Raw genomic sequence first — 7,822 nt, forward strand, 5'->3', positions numbered from 1 at the left:
CCTCAACAAAATGGTGTAGTTAAGAGAAAGAACCAGACATTGATCACTCTTGCAAAAGCAATGCTTGATGAGTACAACACCCCTGAAGCTCTATGGGAGAAAGCAATCAACACCGCATGCTATGCATCCAACCACCTATTCCTTCAAAAGTTCCTTGGCAAGACACCTTATGAGTTGCTCAATGGGAAGAAGCCGGACGTCTCCTTCTTTAGGGTGTTTGGTTGCAAATACTACATCTATAAGAAGTGTTAACACCTAGGAAAGTTTTAAAGATGTTGTGATATTGGTTTTCTTATTGGTTACTCATCAAAGTCCAAAGCATATAGAGTATTTAATTATGCCACCGGCTTGGTTGAAGAAACATATGATGTAGAATTTGATGAATCTAATGGCTCCCAAGGAGCACATGAGAATCTTGATGATGTAGGTGATGAACCATTGAGGGAGGCTATGAAGAACATTCCGGTTGAAGACATCAAGCCTAAAGATGATGAAGATGATGTACAAGTGATTGATCCACCTTCATCAAGTGTGCCACAAGATGGTGAAAAGGATGGGAGAGTAGAAAATAAGACACTCATGTCTCCCATGAACAAATGGTGGTACAAGCACAAGATGTTGATGCTCCACAACCTCCCCCTCAAGTGGTCCATAGAAAAAATACACCTCTACTTCAAGATCATCCACAAGATCTCATCATAGGGAGTCCATCAAAGGGTGTAATGACTCGATCTCAAAAACTTGCTTCATTTATTGCTCATCACTCTTTTATCTCTTGCTTTGAGTCTACTAAGGTAGAAGAAGCTCTTCAACATCTAGATTGGATAAATGCCATGCATGAAGAGTTGAACAACTTCACCCGTAATGAGGTTTGGACTCTTGAAGAGTGGCCAAAAGGTGCAAGAGTCATTGGAACAAAGTGGGTGTTCCAAAACAAGCAAGATGATCAAGGTGTTGTTGTGAGGAACAAGGCAAGACTAGTTGCAAAGGGGTTCTCTCAAGTCAAAGGTTTGGATTTTGGAGAGACCTTTGCCCCGGTTGCAAGATTAGAAGCCATCCATATCCTCCTTGCATATGCATCACATCATAAAATAAAACTTTCTTAAATGGATGTGAAAAGTGTATTTTTAAATGGCTTTATTAATGAACTAGTCTATGTTGATCAACCTCTTAGGGTTTGAAGACCCTAGATATCCTAATCATGTTTATAGGTTGTCCAAGGCACTATATAGGCTTAAGCAAGCCCCAAGAGCTTGGTATGAGTGCCTTCGGGACTTCCTTATTGAGAAGGGCTTCACCATTGGGAAGGTCGACACCACACTATTCACCAAGAAGCTTGATGGGCATATCTTCATTTGTCAAGTATATGTTGATGATATCATCTTTAGGATCATCAAATGAAGATTCATGCAAAGAGTTTGGTGAATTGATGTCGAAAGAGTTTGAGATGTCAATGATTGGAGAGCTTACATTCTTTCTTGGCTTTCAAGTCAAGCAAATGAGAGAAGGGATTTTCATCTCTCAAGAGAAATATACTAATGATCTTCTCAAGAGATTCAAGATGGATGAATGTAAGCCAATCAAGACACCAATGCCAACTAATGGACATCTCGACCTAGATGAGGGAGGTAACCCGGTTGATCAAACTCTCTACCGCTCTATGATTGGTAGCTTGTTGTATTTGACCGCATCTAGGTCCAACATCATGTTTAGTGTGTATGTGTGCTAGGTTTCAAGCTAATCCTAAGGAAACTCATTTAATTGCCTGTAAAAAGAATCCTTAGGTATCTTAAGCACACACCAAGCATTGGCCTTTGGTATCCCAAATGAGCTATATTTAAATTAGTTGGCTATTCCTGATTCGGACTATGCCGGTTGCAAAGTTGATAGAAAAAGCACATCCGAAGGGTGCCATTTGCTTGGTAGATCACTTGTGTCTTGGTCCTCTAAGAAGCAAAATAGTGTGGCTTTGTCCACCGCCAAAGCGGAATACATTGCCGCAGGTGCTTGTTGTGCACAAATACTTTACATGAAACAAACTTTGCTAGACTTTGGTGTAGTTCTAGACAAAGTACCTCTTTTGTGTGACAATGAAAGTGCGGTAAAACTTGCAAATAATCCGGTTCAACACTCTCACACCAAGCACATAGATATCCAGCCATCACTTTTGTAGAGATCATGTTGCTAAAAATGATATATCACTAGAAGGTGTAAGGATCCGAGGATCAATTGATGGATATCTTCACTAAACCGCTAGATGAGGCAACATTTTGCAGATTGTGGAATGAGCTCAATGTGCTTGATTTTAGTAACTTCACTAAAAATTGAGCTTGTGTTGTCCCTTGCATTGCATTGTAAAATACAACATGTTTAATCTTTGGTAATGCATATAGGGCTTGTCTAACATGGTTAAGATAATCGCCGAAAAGCGTGTGAAGAAGCTTAACCTTGGATCAAACTTGACAAGCAACTAGATTTACTTACAAGTATTGCATTGCATATGCATGTGTGTTATTTTGTCGCTTGTCTTCAAATTTCCCTCTTATTGCCTATTTTCTTAAAAAGAATTATAGCCTAAGGCAAAATATTTTAAAAAAAACTTGAGGGTTTGAGAGAGGTCACTCACATCAGTCCCAATTGGTGTTTATTTGGATCTTATTCAAGTTAGGACTTGATTGGGAACAGGCAGCGCGAAAGACTTTGAAGATTTGCTGAAGAAAGAGTGACCGGACGCTGCACCGGACTCTGGAGTCCAGCGTCCGGTCAGTTCATAGGAGGTGAACTTGCTGCGAAAGAGTGACTAGACTCTGGCTTTCATTGTCCGGTCGTGTGGAAGAAGACAAAAGATGTATTGACCGGACTCTGGCTGCATCCGGTCGGTGTCCACCGGACGCGTCCGGTCATGATTCCAGAGGATTTGGACCTCTCTGGAATTGACCGGACGCTGGGTGGCAGCGTCCGGTCGCTGCCACTAGAGCGTCCGGTCAATGGTTTACGTGCGGGATACGAATTTTTTTCTCTTTCCTTCTCTATTCTGTTCGGGGGGACACCTTATAAGCAAATCACAGCGCGTGTTAACCTAATCTGCCATCTTCCCCATGCCGCCAGTGTCACCCTAGCCACCAGCTACCAAGCTCTCCTCCACCTGCTACATCCACCAGCGCCTGCTCCACGTGCCCGAGCGCCATGCCACCGCACCGCGCGCCGCTGCCTGCTCCTGCTCCATGTGCCACCGTAGCTCTGCATGCCATCGCCACTCACCCACACGCCTCCCTATGCCCGCATGCCACCGCCAGCCCTTCACCAGCGCCGCCGTGCAAGCCCACACCACAGCCATGCCCACGCCAAGCTGAGCTCCAGTGCCAGTCGAGCCCACATCTCGCTGAGCTCTAGTCAAGCGTCGTTGTGCCCTAGCTACTGCTCCCCTCATAGATTCATCGCATTACATCGCTAATCCTCCACAGCTAACCCTAGCCACTGATTCACTATGTTTCGTTAACCCTAATCTTCGTTGTCGACCCAGTGGTTCTCCGATCCTTTCCTCATCTCGTTGTTTCGCTGGATCATCAGTGAGTCGGTGTCGTTGAGGTGTTAGTGGCCGTTGTCAGTTAACTCGGGGCCAAGCTTGTGAGTACGGATCGAGGTCAAGCCTCAAAAGTGTCAGCGACAGTTGATCTTTGTCAGAGGTAGTTGTTTCTTTGTCAGGGGTAGTTGATTCATCTTAGATTTTTCAGATGGCTCGTGCAAAGAATGTCGGAGGTGGTCCTGGTAACAAGGATATGAGGCCCCCACCTCGCCAGCCTATAGAACTAAAAGGCAAGGTGACCAAGAAGCTAGCAGTCAGGAAGCGTAAGTATCCAGATGCAGACATAGCAAGAGCTACCATAGTTGCAGAGGCCGTAGAGCATGCCGAGAGAGGAGGCGCTCGTAGTGGAGTCTGGATTGCTGATCCACTTTCACTAGAGGTGATGGCTTCACTTCAGCGAGTCAAGCACCTTCATGGTGGTCCAGCTAGGACCCTCATGATTGGAGGACGGCGTGTTACCATTGACGAAGTTCAGCCTCAGGGGGAGCCATAGCAGCAGCCTCAGCCCGCACAGCAGACTCAGGAGCCTCAGCCAGCTCAGCAGACTAAGGAGCCACAGCCAACACAGCAGTCTCAGGAGGGTGAGCAGGTCTAGCAGGTCAAGGAGACAGAGCTGGCACCTCAACCATAGTTACACTGCTCTAGTCGTACTCGTGTCCTAGTTTCACCGAGGCCAGTCACTCAGAGGAGGGGTTCTCGTCCTACCGCCTCGACCACAGGGTCCACCTCTAGTGACCCATTTTGACCTGAGGGCCACCACGGCCAAGCAGGTGCAACAGCTGAGGTTCATGGACTTTGAGGTATGGTTTCCACCTAGGTGGGATGAGAGAGCATCAGAGGGATGCTATACACTCCTGCAAGAGGATTTCTATAATGCCTATCTAAACAGTAGAGCAGTCTTTAGACCACAGAGAGTGTGCTGCATAGAGTCTATTGTTGTAGCAGCTAGAGAGCACATTCACCCCTACCTTGCATATCTGCTGGGGCTGACAAATCTAATTGGATGGACTGGATTATATGTTCCATCTTAGGTTCATCAGTTCTATGCATCTCTCTGGATTGACCCCCAGCACAAGTTTATTCACTTTGCATTCGGTGGCAGAGACTATCGATTGACGAGCACCAGGGTCAGGGAGATTCTCAAGCTTTAGGAGCAGCCAGTCAAGCTCCATGAGGTGTGTTATGGACAGACCACACCCCTAAGACACCCTCATGGTGGCATGGTACCCCCTACAGACTTGGTACGTCACTGCTTCACAGAGCCCTTTGGCGAGGAGTCGAGGAGGAACCCCAGTGATCTCATGCCCACTGCTCACATGCTTGAGGTTGTTATGAGGAGGACTTTACTTCCGAGGATGGGATATAGAGAGGGGTTGACTCGTCTTCAGCTATGGCTTCTCAACTCTCCGATGTAGCAGATAGTTTTTTATATCTGGGATCTTCTTCTGTTAGAGATGGAGGACACTATAGCTGAGGGCTTCAGAGGTCATAGGCAGCTACCCTATGCTCACTGGGTCACATTCCTTATCCACAGAGCTATTTCAGTTAAGTTGCCTAAAATGATTGTTGAGTACAGTGGTGCCACTACAGAGTTTCCTGCTTATAACCTGACTCAGATGATCCATCACAGTACACCATAGACACCTAGTTAGCCATGATGTCATCTAGAGGTACCAGAGACTGTAGCCTAGCAGGATGATATTATCAGGGGTATTGCAGCCACAGAGGAGGAGGAGCTTGCTCAGCAGGAGGGGTTGGTCACTAGCGAGCCCAATGACAGTTCTGATGATGACTATCAGCTCATTCCACAGATGCCTCCATGACTGACATGATGCTGAGGCCGGTAGCTCTAGTTTAGCGCCACCTGCCCCATAGACTGACCCTGCTCTTCTTGCTATACTTGAGCGGATGAGGCAGGACCAGGCCAAACAGGCTCAGGAGACAGCTGCTACACTTGCACAGTTCTAGACTCGGCAGGACGAGTTCCAGCGCCAGGAGCTAGTCATTCAGCAGCAGACATAGGCTCTGCAGTAGCAGCAGGCTATGCATCAGCAGCAGATCCTCATGCAGCAGTAGCTTCTCAGATTCATGCAGCATGTAGTGCAGGCGATTGGGGCCCCACCGCCACAGGCTTCGCTCCGGCTTGGTCAGCCTGCTACCACTTCGATGACTCCAGTGTTACAGCCTAGTGGGCTTTAGAGTCAGGGACAGCCACCAACATAGTATGCTTCGCCGACAGAGCAGGTGTCCTAGTGGTTTGCTTCGCCATTGGTAGCCCTGTAGTTCACACCACTCCGGACGGGCTTCACACTAGCACAGACGTCATCGCTGCTTGAGCCAGACACTTTCAGTCTCCAGGAGTCTTGGAGCCTCCTTCAGTGAGTTGACAGGGCAGCCCACTCCTCCATACCTACATGTTCTAGGTCCTTCTATGGCTGCACCTATCACAGCGACGATTGAGATGCTCCCCTCATCTATGGCATCATCAGAGCCGGCTGCTTCAATTATACCATCTCAGCCTACAGCAGCACCAGCTCCTGATCTGACCCAGACTGCTTCAGCGTCACTACCAGCTATAGAGGGTCAGATAGCTCAGAGCTCAGGATCAGACGATGATGGCACCCAGTTCCACCTCGCTCCTCGTACCTCAGCGCCCGGCTCATCCGCTGCAGCCCCGCCGAACCGACCCTTAGGTTTTAGTGTTTGACGCCAAAGGGGGAGAGGGTTCGAGTATGTTAGGCTTAGGGGGAGCTATATCTAGGGGGAGCTTAATTTTTATATTAGCTTATCTATTTACATTTGGAGTTTTTATGTGTGAGATACACTATTATGCATTTGTGTGTGTGATACATTATGCATTCATGTTTACTACTATATCTATGTGATAGTGATATCTACTGTGATCATGATATATGACATGTGTGCTCTCTACTTTGAATTCTTTATATGTCATATCACTTGTGTTTTGCTCATTTGCCTTTGCTTCCACGTTTTACTCCGATGCAAATGAGATTTATTACTTGTACTCATGTTTATTTCATATCTTTTGAGTACATCATGTTGGCTTGGGTCATATAAGCTTGTCTAACACTTTTGTTCTTATTGCCAAAAGCTTATATGAACCAAGCATGTTAAAAACCTCACCTCTTTCACATACTCGAGGTAGTATTGTCATCAATCACCAAAAGGGGGGAGATTGAAAGCATCTAGGCCCCTAGTTGGGTTTCGGTGATTAATGACAATACATGATTACTGTGACTAATGTGTGTTTTGCAGAAACAATTGAGTTTGGTCATGGTAATGGAGATCGATCGGGCAATCATGGTTGTCATGCCCCTACGATGGAAATCGTTTCGGTTTTCAAAGAATGGACAACAAGGTTAAGGATGGACTAGTTCTAAGTGTCGATTGGAGTTGGAGAGACACTTAGAGTAGTTTAGGACTTTGTTTTTCCTTTGGCCGTACTATTAAGGGGGGTATGAACGGTTAGCTTGACCTAGGTGAGTCTAGTGAGTTAGGTGTGGTGCACACTTGTTAAAACTAGCACTAGGTAGCTCCACAACAGCCCTTTGATCCAATGGAGCAAACTTCATTCACATGTGTTCGAGAGTTGGAAGTGAATGGAGGGTCAAATACTGACCGGACGCTGGCTCCGGTGTGACAAGACGCTGGCTCAGGGTTCGATCAGTTCATTTGACCAAGGTGAAAGCGTCTGGAAGTGACCAGACGCTGTGAGGTCATGGCACCGGACGCTGAGGGCCATCGTCCGGTCGACATCAGTAAGGTTCCAGTGAGAGGGGAAGGGTGCGTATGCTACCGAGCCTTGTTGTCCACGTCTACCGAGCCTTGTCGCCCATACCGACAGGTACCAGATAATGGTAGGCGCCTACAATACTGTCGATGCCACTGTAGAATGTTAAGATGGCTGCAGAGTACTGCTCCGCGCAGGGTATGGTCTCTGGTACAGTGGTTTTGACTTATGAGCCTTGCCCTACCTTTCTCCGCACGCCTTCTGGTTCCTACGAGCCCCGGTCGAAGGGACGCGGGTCGGAGTCAGAAGTAGCGCTTGGGGCAAGGCCTTCCGATCGGAGAGGGCGTCCGGAGGCCGAAGTGAGTGCTCTGATCTGGTGGGCCCAAGGGGTCGTGGAGTAGGCGCCGCTCCTTTGGGACCCCAGTGTGGTGACAGTACGTCCGTCATTGTAGAGGGCGCGAATCTCTTCCTGGACCGTAGTGGTT

Source organism: Miscanthus floridulus, chromosome 8, assembly GCF_019320115.1.
Source record: "Miscanthus floridulus cultivar M001 chromosome 8, ASM1932011v1, whole genome shotgun sequence".
Lineage (NCBI taxonomy): Eukaryota > Viridiplantae > Streptophyta > Magnoliopsida > Poales > Poaceae > Miscanthus > Miscanthus floridulus.